Genomic DNA, 14,592 nt, shown 5'->3' with positions numbered 1-14,592 from the left:
GTTCATCAATGGAAATGTCAAGATTGACTATGTGTACGTATGTGAATATATCAACATCAATCTCAGTATTCTGTATGGGGAAAGGGGAAAGGGGGGAGGGGCACCAAGTGCTGTGTGCATGTATGTCATTGTCAACATGATTTACATTATGATGGGAGAGATTAATGCACCAATAAAAGCACATTATAAAAGTATTTAACTTAAAGAGCTAGCTGTGGCTGTTTGGCCCCATAGCTCTTATTAGATAACACAACAGTACAGGATGATTTCACTACTGTATCTCAGTCTTGGGAGTACCACAGGTTGTCACCCAGACAGGGAAGTATTTTGTCATGAGAATCTGATCCTGTCTGGCTCAAGCCTTATCTAGTTGGGAGTGTAACAAAAGGTCTCAGCCTCCCAAATGCTGGATTACAAGTGTGCACCACCTTGCCTGGCTTTTTAGCTTATTTTTTTAAAGCTTGTTTTTTTAAAGCATTTTTATTTTTTAAATAAATTTTTTTATTTTTTAAATAAAATTTTAAAGCTTTTTTATTTTTTAGCTTATTTTTAAATTTTATTTATTTATTTATTTATTTATTTATTTATTTATTTATTTATTTATTTTTGTCTTTTTGGAACTGGGGATTTAACCCAGAGTGCGGCACTTGCAAAGCAGGTGCTTTGCCACTGACCTACATCCCGGCCCCTTGGGTTCTGTTTTTTTTTGTTGTTGTTTTTGTTTTTGTTGTTGTTTGTCTTTTCTTTTGTGGTACTGGGGATGGAACCCAGGGGCATTCTACCTCTGAACTACATCCCCAGTCCAATTTTTTATTCTTTACTTTGAAACAGGGTCTCACTGAGTTGCAAAGGGCCTCATTAAGTAGCTGAGTAACTAAGGCTGTCCTTGAACCAAGATCCTCCTGTCTCAGCCTCCCAAATGCTGGGATTACCATCGTGCAACACCATGCACAGCTCCATTTAAAATAAATAAATATATAGAAGCCGGGCATGGTGGTACACGCTTGTAATCCCAGCATTTGGGAGGCTGAGACCGGAGCATGACGGTTTACGGACAGCCTCGGATACTACTTAGTGAGGCCCTCTGCAATTTAGTGAGACCTTGTTTCAAAATAAATAATAAAAAAAAAAATAGGGCAGGGGTGTAGCTCGGAGGTCAAATGCCCCTGGGTTCCATCCCCAGACCTGCAATAAAATAAAATAAAATAATAAATAAATAAATAAATAAGTAGATAAAACCTAGCTGGGTATGGAGGCACAAGCCTATAATCCCAGTACGGGGGAGGCTGAGATGGGAGAATCAGAGGTTTGAGGCCAGCTTCAGCAATTTAGGAAACCCTCAGCAACTTAGTGAGACCTGTTTCAAACTAAAAAATAAAGTTGGCTAAGTGTGTAGCTCAGAGGTAGAATGCCCCTGGGTTCAATCTCCAGTACCACAAAAGAAATGAACAAACACTATAAAACTAGACTATTGCAGCACATTTCATTGTTAAATCAAAGTAATTTCTACAGGAATGGCCCAATCATGTCTCAAAGGCACAATTAAACATGCAATCAAGCAAGGAGCTCGTGGATTGTGGTACTTACTGCTCTGCCCACTTTCCCTCAACCCGCACATATGACTGAGGGATCCAGCTTGACATGACAATAGCCATCTTGGTTGTAATGGCCTCGTGCTCCAAGGGTGACTCACACACTCCAGACCCTACAGGTAAAACAAAGGTCATTAAGACATCAGTGCAGCTCACTGATGCCTGCAGTTTCTTCACCAAGGCTTGGCATGTTGATGGCTTTTGAGAGAGCCCAGGTACATACAGGTTGGCTGTGGGCCACCTCTGTCTGGCTCAGCCTAGGAGCACAACTCCCTGCCTGGCTGTGTGGGCATCATCCTGTCCTGCTGCTGCAGAAGACACACTTCTGTCCTAAAGGCCCCACTCAGCTGCATTTTCTGCAGTCCTTTAGTCTCCCAATACTTTGGCCGTGGGCAGCTGGTTCATATATGCCAAGTTTTTCTAAAATGGGCTTTATTGGGAATTAACAGAAGAAAAGCCAGTAAGTCCTGCTTTATGCGTTGCTTTGCACAGCATGCCGGTTCCAGCCAGAAGGATCATATAACTCAGAGATGGTCCTAAAACACAGTAAGGCCGCCCCCGTTATGTAACCAAATTCTGGCACCTGCCCCAATTTGCCGAATCAAATAATTGGGACAAGCCTTTCAGAAGAAGGAAAAAGAAATTGATTTGCTAATAAATCAGAAGAGTTCAGAATCAACTCTGGATTCTCTGAACAAAGGATTCGAGTTCCTTTTAAGAGTCCGCTCTCCGGGGTCTCCTGGGCCTTCAGAAGAGACTCACTTCATGTCCAGGTCACCCTGGAGTTGGTTCTTTTTCAGACTCACAGGCACCAGGTGTCAGTAAACTGGTTAGGAGCCTGTTACTTGTTAACAAGGGGAAGAGGAGAGGGGCAGGAGGAAAAGAGAGGAAAAATGTCACCTTTGAAATAGGCCTTCTACTGCTGCCAGAATCAGAAGCAGGCTGCCAGTACATTTATTCCTTCTACCAGCAGGAGATGAGAATAATAATTCTTTTTTTTTTTTAATACTGAGGCTTGAACCCAGGGGTATTCTATTTCCAATTATCCCCGCCCTTTTCATGTAGTACTAGAGATTGAACCCAAGGGCCTTCTAACTCTGAGCTATACCCCAACCCTTCCTATTTGTCTGTCTGTCTGTCTGTCTGTCTGTCTATCTATCTATCTATCTATCTATCATCACTCATCTATTGTCTATTTATTTAGTGGTACTGGGTATTAAACCCAGGGGCATTTGACCTATGAGCTACACCCCTTTTTTGAAACAGGGTCTCACTAGGTTGTTGAGGGTCTCACTACTTGCTAAAGCTGTCCTTGAACCTGTCTCAGCCTCCCAAGTACTGAGAGTTACAGGTATATGTTACCAAGCCTGGCGTTATTTTGTATTTTGAAATAGGGTCTAAGTTACTGAGAGCCTCACCAAGTTGCTGAGGTTGAACTTGAACCTGCAATCCTCCTGTCTCAACTTCTCAAGTACAGTATATGCCTGTAAAACTAGTGCCCACTTCCCCAGTCCCTTTTTATATTTTGTTTTGAAACAAGGTCTCCCTAAAAAGCTGAGGCTGGACTTGAACCTGCATTCCTCCTGTCTGAGCCTCCCAAGTACTGGAGTTACAGGTGTACACCACTGCACCTGACTCCAACAGCAGTTTCTTGGATGAGATGAAAAGAGAAGTGGGGTATATTTTGTTCACCTTTAAGAATCTACACACAAGCTGGGCGTGGTGGCGCATGCTTGTAATCCCAGCATTTGGAAGGCCGAGACTGTAGGATAGCGATTCACGGACAGCCTCAGCTACTTAGTGGGGCCCTTTACAACTTAGTGAGACCTTATTTCAAAATAAAGAATAAAAAATAGGGTTAGAGGTGCAGCTCGGAGATAGAATGCCCCTTGGTTCCATCCTCGGTACCGCAAAAAAAGAATTTATACACAGACACAACACAGACAGGCAAGACCAAACATTAAATCACTGCCAGGCTGTGGGTAGATATCTGGCATCCTCTGCAGAGCAGGTTCTCAATAATCAGATGGAGAGCCAGGCACAGTGTTGCATGCTTGTAATCCCAGCATTTGGGAGGCTGAGATAGGAGGATTGCAGGTTTGTGGCAAGACCCAGCTACTTAGTGAGGCCCTTTGCAACTCAGGCCCTTTGCAACCCTGTTTCAATATAAAGAATAAAAAATGGTTGGGGGTGTAGCTTGGAGGTAGAATGCCCCTGGGTTTCATCCCCAGCACCACACACACAAAATAAGTAAATAAATCAGATGGACACACTGCTCAGTCCAAGGATGGCAGTCAGCCTCTTTGCCCAGACACCCTAGTGCTTAACAGCCCTGTTTATAAAGTGGCATGGGAGGGAAGGAGACCCTGCACGGACTTCACTCTGTAAGACACTGGAGCCTCTAATATATTCTCCCATTCCCCACAAAACCCATTAGCCACTTGGTTGCAGATTAATATATTAGATACTTTCTATCATCAAGGGAAGCTGAGATAGGAGGATTGCAGGTTCAAGGCCAGCCTCAGCAACTTAGTGAAACCCTCAGCAATGTAGAAAGACCTTGTTTCAAAATGAAAAGTAAATAGGGTTTGGGATATAGCTCAATGATAGAATGCCCTGGGGTTCAATTCCCAGTGCCAATAAATGAAAGGAAAGAAAGAAAATGAAAGAGAAGGAAAGAAAGAAGAAAAAGAAAGAAAGGAAGGAAGGAAGGAAGGAAGGCTGAGGGTGTAGCATACCCCTAGGTTCCAATCCCAGTACCATGAAAAGTAAATAAGTAAATATAGTAAAGTGCACTGTTCCATGATTTTTTTTTTTTTTGTACCAGGGATGGAACCCAGGAGCATTCTACCTCTGAGCTACACCCCTGCCCTATTTTTTATTCTTTATTTTGAAACAGGGTCTCACTGAGCTGCAAAGGTCCTCACTAAGTAGCTGAGGCTGGCCACAAACTGCGTTTCTCCTGTCTCAGCCTCCTAAGTACTGGAATTACAAGTGTGCACCACCATGCCTGGTTCCCTATTTTCTATTTTCTATTTTGAAACAGGGTCTCACTAGATTGCTGAGGGTAACACTAAGTTGCCGAGGCTGGCCTCGAACCTGTGACACTCCTGTCTCAGGCTCCCACAGAGTGGGATTACAGGCATGTGCCAGCCACCACACCTGGCTCTTTTCTAATATATATAATTTTGTGTGTGTGTGTGTGTGTGTGTGTGTGTGTGTGTGTGTGTATTGTATATGTATGTGTGCTGCTGGGGATTAAACCCAGAGGCATTCTACTGAAAGGCCCCATTTAGAAGAAAAATCACAAGCCCTAGCAGCCAGCTAATAGTTAAAACAGCCAGCTAATAGTTAAAAAGAAAAAGTATATATTACTGCAGCTTGCAGCTTAAGAAGCATAGCTCAAGAATGGAAAAAATGCAATAAGCCCACCCTGTTCCAGGAACGTACCTAGCATCTTATCTACACTGACCGGGTCAGCGCACCCTGTGCCGGGAACCTGCTGGCTACACCTAGTGTCTTATCTAATACTTGACTACAAAAATGTACTTTTTCAAATGATTCTGTAATATATTGTAAACGCATGTAACTTGGCCCAAACCCCCCTAACTGGTGGTCTTTTCCCTATAAATATCCACACTTTCAGTTGCTCGGGGCCGAACTCCTCTGCTCTTAAGTGAGATATGAGTCGGCCCCAGTGCACTGGTTCCCTAATAAATTCTTACCTCTTGCTTTTGCATCAAGGAAACTCGTGTGTTCTTGCTGTCGTCGCTTATCCCGAGATTGATTGAGGGTCTCCCCTCGGCGGGGGTCTTACACTACCTCTAAGTTATACCCCCAGACCAGTTTTATTTCTTATTTGGAAACAGGGTCTGTAGGTTGCTGAAAGCCTCACTAAGTAAACTTTTCATCCTGAGCTCATAGTTTGTCTGTAGCCACTCGGGATTGTACTGGGGTTCTGTGCCCAGTATAGTAATAAAGACTGTCCATTGGCAAAGCACTGGTCTGGTTCATCTCTGGTGGGATACCTCGTAAAGTAGAATGGTCCTGAGTTCCATCCCAAGTACCACAAAACAACAACAAGCACTTATTTTATTTTTTATTTATTTTAATTTATTTTTGCTATACTGGAAATGGAACATTATACTTTCAAGCTACAGCCCCAGTCCTTTTTTATTAATAATTATTTTTTAATTTATTTAATTTTTGCAGTATTGAGGATGGAACCCAGGGATTCTACCTCTGAGTGACACCCCAGCCCTATTTTTTATTCTTTATTTTGAAACAGGGTCTCACTGAGTTGCAGAGGGCCTTGCTAAGTAGCTGAGGTTGTCTGCGAACCGTGATCCTCTGGTCTCAGCCTCCCAAATGCTGGGATTACAAGCGTGCGCCACCTCGCCCAGCTGAGGCCTTCTTTTTTTTTTCTTCTTTTTGTAGTACTGAAGATTGAACTCAGGGGCATTCTACCTCTGGGCTACACCTCCAGCTCTATTTTTTATTCTTTATTTTGAAACAGGGTCTCACTGAGTTGCAAAGGGCCTCACTAAGTAGTAGCTGAGGCTGGCTGCAAACCCGTGATTCTCCTGTCTCAGCCTCCCAAATGCTGGAATTACAAACATGCACCACCACACCCAGCTATTTTTTAATTTTGAAACAGTGTCTCACTGAATTGCAAAGGGCCTAACTAGTAGCTGAGGCTATCTGCAAACCATGATCCTTCTGTCTGGGCTGTGCCAGTATTGGGAATGTTAGGTTGAAAATAGAGTTCGGGGGTTTAGGAGGGAGATAAAAACACCAACTGGGTTATCAGAGACCGCTGTTTTATTAGGCCCCAACCCCAGTACCCTCCGGAGGGTCAGCCGGCCAGGAGAAAGGGATGGACAGGCCACGCGTCTGGAGAGTTGCACATAGTCCTGATCGGCCGGCTGAGTCACGTGGGGGATTGGAGGCACCACTGTTTTATAGGCATGTCAACTCTCGCGACATCTGTAGCATTACGATGTTTGGAGTCTCGAGGCACCGTGATATCTCCACTTCTGGCTTCCACTGTGAGATCACGTAGGGGAGGGACCCAACTTATCAGGGAAGAGGTTTCAAAATGTACTAATGTACCAATATTGGGAAAGATTTCCAATTTTAAAATATATCTTTGGGAGTGAAGAAAGCCAGGAGCTGTGGGGAGAGGGCGGCAGATTTCGCCATGGATAATTAGCAAAGGAATAGAAGAAGCCTAGGGCCTTTTTACCTTCCTGAAGAGAGGCAGACTTCCTCAAGGATGTGAGGAAATCCCAGATTCTGTATAAGCAACTTAACACATTTGGGAGTGTAACAAAAGTTGTGGGGATCTGTGTTGGAGGCAGAGCTGCCCCCACTGCCCCAGAGGATTTGGTTGGGTTGGAGACAGAGCAGATACCTGGGATAGAGATAGGGCAGGATATCTACACATCAAAGGACCTGCCGCAGACCTGGTTGGACTGACTATGAGAATACTCTGCATCCAAAGATTTTGGTGATTTCGCTTGAAGCACCCCGAGGCTGTAACTATCTTCTATATTTCTGTCTTTTTAATAAACTCCTTTATTTATTTTATTATTAGTAGTAGTATTTTTGGTGGTACTGGGGGTGGAACCCAGAGGCTTTCTACTTCCGGGCTATACTCCCAGATCCCTTTTATATTTTATTTGGAAACAGGGTCTCACTAAGTTGCTGAGCACCTCACTAAGAAGGTGAGGCTGGCTTCGAACCTGTGCGATCCTCCTGTCTCAGCCTCCCAAGTGCGGGGATTACAAGTGTGAGCCACCACACCTGGCTAATAAACTCCTTTAAATCTTCAGCAAGAGTACTGGCTATTGCATATCTATCCTGAAAGCCCCCAACTCAGCTTAGCCAAAGTGACACCATGTTTTACTAGCCTCAGGTACCAGGAAGTTAAAATGTAACTGTGGAAAGTTACAGAATTCAGTAAGCCTGAAAAAAACAGGATAGGGTGGGTAATTAACTGCATACCTGCGGTTTAACCGATAAGAACAAACAGTTACAAAATAACTTCGGGACTCTCCACCAAGCACGTACCAGAAAAGCCTCGGGCAAACAAAGGTCATTCAATTCCTCATTAACTCGAACCAATGAAATTCCTGTAACTATGCTTTCTGCTTCTGTACCCCCGCTTCTGCTCCCCCATCCCCTATAAAAGCTACCTAAAATTCATCCAGGGCGCGCAAGTCTCTGTGCAGACTCTGTTGCCCACAGGTACCTGTGTTCTGCAATAAAATCCTCGTGCTATTGCATCCAGTGGTCTCAGACTGATCTCTGGGTCTCGGGGTCTCCATTCCTGAGGGAAAGACCACTCGGGGGTCTTTCATTTGGGGGCTCGTCCGGGATAGGCGACCCCTACCCAGGGACCACCGACCCACCACCGGGAGGTAAGCAAAAAGGGCCTCACGTAAAGTTGTGTAAGCGTTAAATGTTGTTTCTGTGTGTCGTGCTTTTTGAGACTTGATCAGGTCAATCTGTATCTGGTGAGTGCAGAGGGGAGGTGGGTGCAGAGGGGAGTTGATGAACTCAGGACCCTCACCCCACATCCCGGGAGACGTCCTGCGGACATCAGTATCCCGACCTTCGGGGCCATCTGTATCTGTATTGGAGGAAGGGGGACCTAGGACCCCAAATAATCCTCTCCTGAAGAGAATATTCTCATCTTGCTGCGGCCGCAACGTTTGTCTTGTGTCAGTGTGAGTAACCTCGTTTTTGTGTGATTTTGATATAAGTTGTCTGCTCTAATAATGGGCCAAGCTTTAACTACCCCATTGAGTCTCTCCTTAGATCACTGGACCGATGTTAGGCGCCGAACAGAGTCGATGTCGGTCGAAATTAAGAAAAAGAAATGGACTACCCTCTGTTCATCTGAATGGCCTACCTTTGAGAAGGGATGGCCAGCAGAGAGCACGTTTAACCTAGAAATCATAACTAACATTAAGAAGATTATTTTTCAGGCTGGAGGAGGAGGACATCCAGACCAAGTTCCTTACATTATTACCTGGGAAAGCCTCGTTGCAGACCCGCCTCCATGGGTCCAGCCATTTCTTCCCCCCAGAATCCCCTCCCCTTTGGTCCCTACCGCCCCCAAACCCCCCCAGTCTTCCCTCTACCCAGTTGTTCCTCGCAAAGATCCTCAAAAGCATAAACCTTCCCCTACGGTTCTTCCTCCAGACCCTAATGCACCCCTAATAGATCTCTTGACGGGAGATCCTCCTCCTTATGCTGCTCCCCCAGCTCCGGTACAAGCAGAAGCAGCTGAAGGAGGAAACCCAGCACCGAGAGAAGACACCCCTGCTCCCTCCCCAGTAGCAGGACGGCTAAGGGGCAGGCGTGACCCTCCTACTGACTCTACATCCCATGTGTTGCCTCTCCGGGAGGGTCCCAACGGCCAATTACAGTATTGGCCATTTTCAGCCTCAGATTTATACGATTGGAAACAGCACAATCCCCCGTTTTCTAAAGATCTGACCGCACTAACCAATTTAATAGAATCTGTTCTAGTAACTCATCAGCCCACCTGGGATGACTGCCAACAGCTTTTACAGGTTCTGCTAACTACCGAGGAAAAGCAGAGAGTATTTTTAGAAGCCCGGAAACATGTTCCAGGAGAAAACGGGCAACCTACCCAGCTGCCGAACGTCATAGATGGCGCTTTTCCTTTAACTCGCCCAGACTGGGACCTTGCGACGGAGGAAGGTAGGGGACACCTACGTCTTTACCGCCAGTTGCTCCTAGCGGGTCTCCGGGGGGCAGCGAGACGCCCCACCAATTTGACACAGGTAAAACAGGTAGTACAGGGGAACAAGGAGACTCCTTCAGCGTTTTTGGAAAGGCTGAAAGAAGCATATAGAACGTATACTCCCTGCGATCCAGAAGACCCAGGACAGGCCACGAGTCTCTCCATGCCCTTTATTTGGCAATCCAGCCCTGATATAAGAAATAAGCTGCAAAGACTGGAGGGTCTTCAGGGGTATACTGTGGCGGACCTGCTGAAGGAGGCTGAAAAAGTTTACAATAAAAGGGAAACCCCCGAGGAGAAAGAGGAACGATTATGGCGAAGAAGGAGGAGGGATCAGGAGGATAGGGACAGGAAGAGGAATAAGGAATTGAGCAGAGTGCTGGCCACCGTAGTGCAGGGATCTAATAAAGATGAAGCTAGAGTAGGAGATCGTGGAAAGGCTAGAGTGGATAGGGACCAGTGTGCCTATTGCAAGGAAAAAGGCCACTGGATTAGGGATTGCCCCCAAAAGCCAAAGGGACCTAGGAAGCCAAAACAACCAGTGTCCCTCTTGGCCTTAGGGGACGATTAGGGGAGTCAGGGTCAGGAGCCCCCCCCCCCCCGAGCCCAGGATAACTCTTGAAGTCGGGGGGCAACCAGTGACCTTTCTAGTTGATACCGGGGCCCAGCACTCAGTTTTAACCCAGACCCTAGGACCCCTGAGTGACCGCACCGCCTGGGTCCAAGGAGCTACGGGAGGGAAAAGATACCGTTGGACTACGGACCGCAAAGTGCATCTAGCCACGGGAAAGGTAACTCATTCTTTTTTGCATGTACCAGACTGTCCATACCCATTGTTGGGAAGGGATCTACTCACTAAACTGAGAGCTCAAATTCATTTCAAAAAGGAAGGGGCAAAAATCACAGATCCAAAAGGAGCTCCTCTCCAGATCCTAACATTGCATCTGGAAGATGAATATAAACTGTATGAACATTGGCAAGATAAAAATAACACTGAGATAGCCTTTTGGCTTAAAGCGTTCCCCCAGGCATGGGCAGAAACTGGAGGCATGGGCGTAGCCCAACAGCAGTCTCCGATTCTGGTTGCCCTGAAGGCAACGGCATCCCCTATCTCTATCAAGCAGTATCCGATGTCCAAAGAAGCTTATGAAGGCATAAAACCCCACATTAGAAGGTTATTAGATCAAGGAATTTTAACTCCTTGTCAATCACCTTGGAATACTCCTCTGCTGCCAGTAAAGAAGCCCGGTACCGGGGACTATCGACTGGTACAAGATTTACGAGAAGTCAATAAAAGGGTAGAAGATATACACCCTACGGTGCCAAACCCTTATAATTTACTAAGTACACTGCCCCCAACTCACAATTGGCATACCGTGTTAGATCTCAAGGATGCCTTCTTCTGTTTACGGTTACATCCTAAAAGCCAACCTATATTTGCTTTTGAATGGAAGGATCCAGATATCGGCCTGTCCGGCCAACTAACCTGGACGAGGCTTCCACAGGGATTTAAAAATAGTCCCACCTTATTTGATGAGGCCTTACATAGAGACCTGGCAGATTTTAGGGTACAGTACCCTCAACTGATTCTGCTCCAGTATGTAGATGACCTCCTCTTGGCCGCTACATCTGAAAAGGAGTGCCAGGAGGGAACAAGAGCCTTACTACAGACATTGGGCAGTCTGGGCTATCGAGCCTCAGCAAAGAAGGCACAGCTATGTCAACAGCAGGTTACGTACCTGGGATATCAAATAAAGGAGGGACAAAGGTGGCTGATGGAGGCCCGGAAGCAGACTGTGATGAACATTCCGGCTCCCCAGAGTCCCCGGAAGGTGCGGGAATTTTTGGGAACAGCGGGATTCTGTCGCCTTCGGATCCCAGGGTTTGCCGAGAAGGCAGCCCCCTTATACTCCCTTACAAAGCCAGGGACTATGTTCAAATGGGAACCTGAACACCAGAAAGCTTTTGAAAGCATTAAGCAAGCGTTACTGAGCTCCCCCGCTTTAGGACTGCCTGATGTCACTAAACCATTTGAACTATTTGTAGATGAAAAATTGGGATATGCTAAAGGGGTCCTAACCCAGAAACTTGGTCCATGGAGGAGGCCTGTGGCCTATTTGTCAAAGAAACTTGATCCTGTTGCCTCTGGGTGGCCACCTTGCTTGCGAATGATCGCCGCTGTGGCGGTCCTTGTTAAGGATGCAAACAAATTAACTCTGGGACAGCCTGTGGTTGTCTTGGCTTCCCACGCTCTGGAAGCCCTTGTGAGGCAGCCCCCGGATAGGTGGTTATCCAATGCCAGGATGACTTACTATCAGGCGATGCTCCTGGACATGGACCGAGTGCACTTTGGACCCGTAGTGACACTCAATCCCGCAACTCTGCTGCCGCTACCGGAGGCAGTTCAGCAGCATGATTACCACCAGATCCTGGCTGAAACACATGGAACTAGACCGGACCTGACGGACCAGCCTCTTAAGGAGGCAGACTACACCTGGTACACTGATGGCAGCAGCTTTGTGGAGAATGGAAGGCGGAGAGCGGGAGCCGCTGTGACGACTGAAACGGAGGTAATATGGGCAGAGGCTCTACCCCCTGGAACATCGGCTCAACGGGCAGAACTAGTGGCTTTAACCCAAGCCTTGAGAATAGCAAAGGGAAAAAGACTCAATGTCTATACTGATAGCAGATATGCCTTCGCCACAGCCCATGTACACGGAGAAATATATAGGCGAAGAGGACTTCTAACCTCAGAGGGGAAAGATATCAAAAATAAATATGAAATACTGGCCTTACTAGAGGCACTATTCTTGCCACAAAAATTAAGCGTCATGCATTGTGCAGGACACCAAAGGGGGGATTCTCCAGAGGCGAAAGGAAATCGGCTAGCGGATACAGCCGCCAAAGAAGCCGCGCTAAGAAGTAACTCTGAAATTTTTTCCTTAACCGGCAGAGATGAACAAGGTTCCCTAAAAAAAGTGAGACAAAATTCCTTGGTTTATAGCCGGGAGGACCAGGACCTCCTAAAGAAAATGGGGGCCACCTATGATCCTGTGGAGCAACATTGGACATATATGACTAAAATTGTTTGGCCCACCGAGTCAACCGAATGACTGATCCAACAATTACATAAGTTAACCCATTTGGGAAAAAAGAAAATGAGCACTCTAATAGAGAGATCTGAGACAGGTCTCTATCTTCTCAACAAGGACAAAATACTACAACAGGTCACAGATAATTGTATGGCTTGTGCCCAAGTTAACCCAGGAAAAGCAAAGCTTGCCTCTGGAACCAGGATGCGAGGACATCGCCCCGGTATGCATTGGGGAAATAGACTTTACCGAGATAAAACCTGGAATTTATGGATACAAATATCTTTTAGTTTTCATAGATACTTTCTCAGGATGGGTGGAAGCCTTCCCTACCAAAGGTGAGACTGCGAAAGTGGTCACAAAGAAACTCCTAGAAGAAATCTTCCCCAGGTATGGAATGCCCCGGGTCCTGGGCACTGATAATGGACCAGCCTTTATATCTCAGGTGAGTCAGTTGGTGGCCAAGCTATTGGGGATAAATTGGAAATTACATTGTGCCTATAGACCCCAAAGTTCAGGGCAGGTTGAAAGGATGAATAGAACTATTAAGGAGACTTTATCTAAATTATCGCTTGCAACTGGCTCTAAAGACTGGGTTCTCCTCCTGCCGCTAGTCCTATATAGGGCAAGAAATACTCCAGGACCCTATGGACTCACACCCTTTGAGATTTTATACGGGGCTCCGCCCCCTGGCATTACTTTCTTTGATTCAGATATCTCTGAACACGCTAACAGTTCCACTTTGCAGGCTCATCTCAAGGCGCTGCAGATTGTGCAGAAGGAGGTCTGGAAGCCTCTCGCAGCCACCTATCAGGATCGGCTGAACCGCCCCGTAATACCGCACTCTTTTCAAATTAGGGACGCCGTGTGGGTCCGCCATCACCAGACTCGAAATCTGGAACCGCGCTGGAAGGGCCCCTACACTGTGCTGTTGACGACCCCCACTGCCATCAAGGTTGACGGAATAGCAGCATGGATCCATGTTTTGCACGTCAAGCCGGCCTACGGAGCCAAAGACGGATCAACGAACGAAACATCAACATGGAGGATCCAGCGTGGAGAAAACCCCTTAAAGATAAGACTCTTGCGTGGGGACTCTTAATTGTAGTCTGGGCATGGATAGGAGGGGGAGCGGTGGACGAGAACCCCCATCAAATCTATTCATTAACTTGGCAAATACTCTCTCAGGCAGGGGAGGTTATATGGGAAAAACAAGGTAACTATGCCTTGGGAACTTGGTGGCCCACCCTTGGCCCAGACTTCTGCCAGATGGCAGCAGGGTTAGATACTTGGGACATTCCCACTCGAGATCCTGATAAGTTACAATCCAACATGGCCCCCAGGCCCTCTCAGGCCACCACCCCGGGGTGCATTAGCCCTACGGCCAGGTGCCGATTAGCACAGGCCGGATTCTATGTATGATGTGTGCCCCAAGGATAATCGAGATCGCGCTAAGGCCTATCAGTGTGGAGGATATCTGGAATACTTTTGCTCTACATGGGGCTGTGAAACTACGGGGGATGTAGGTTGGATAACCGGCCCCTCCAAGGATCTGATCGAGATAAAGGCCAACTATACTAAACCCGACTCAGGTGGCCGAGCTTGTTACCATGGCCCAAACACCCAGGCCACCAATCAGTGGAAAAGTCCCTATTCATTACCCCTTAAAATCAGTTTTACGGATAAAGGGAAAATGGCTGCAGGAAGGCAAACCGGGTATACCTGGGGCCTCCGTTGGTATTTGTCAGGGGAAGATAAGGGATTAACATTTCGAATTCGACTAAAAGTCAGCCCTTTAAGAACTTATGTAATAGGCCCCAACCCTGTAATACCTGATCAAAAACTGCCTGAGGAGCCCAAACGAGTACCTAGACCTACGATGCCCAAACTCCCATCTAAACCCGTTGCCACTCCTACCATGTCCCCTCAGATTAGCCCTCAACCAGGTACAGGGGACCGACTGTATAACCTAATTAAAGAGGCATATGCTACCCTTAATGCTACTGAACCAATGAGAACGGAACACTGCTGGCTCTGCCTGGTATCAGCCCCACTGTACTACGAAGGGGTCGCAGTCTTAGGAAACTTTACGAACCACTCCAATGTTCCCGCGATCTGCACAGGAGTCTCG

Source organism: Muscardinus avellanarius (genome assembly GCF_963383645.1).
Source record: "Muscardinus avellanarius genome assembly, chromosome: 11".
Classification (NCBI taxonomy): Eukaryota; Metazoa; Chordata; class Mammalia; order Rodentia; family Gliridae; genus Muscardinus; species Muscardinus avellanarius.
This window is presented reverse-complemented; position numbering follows the sequence as displayed.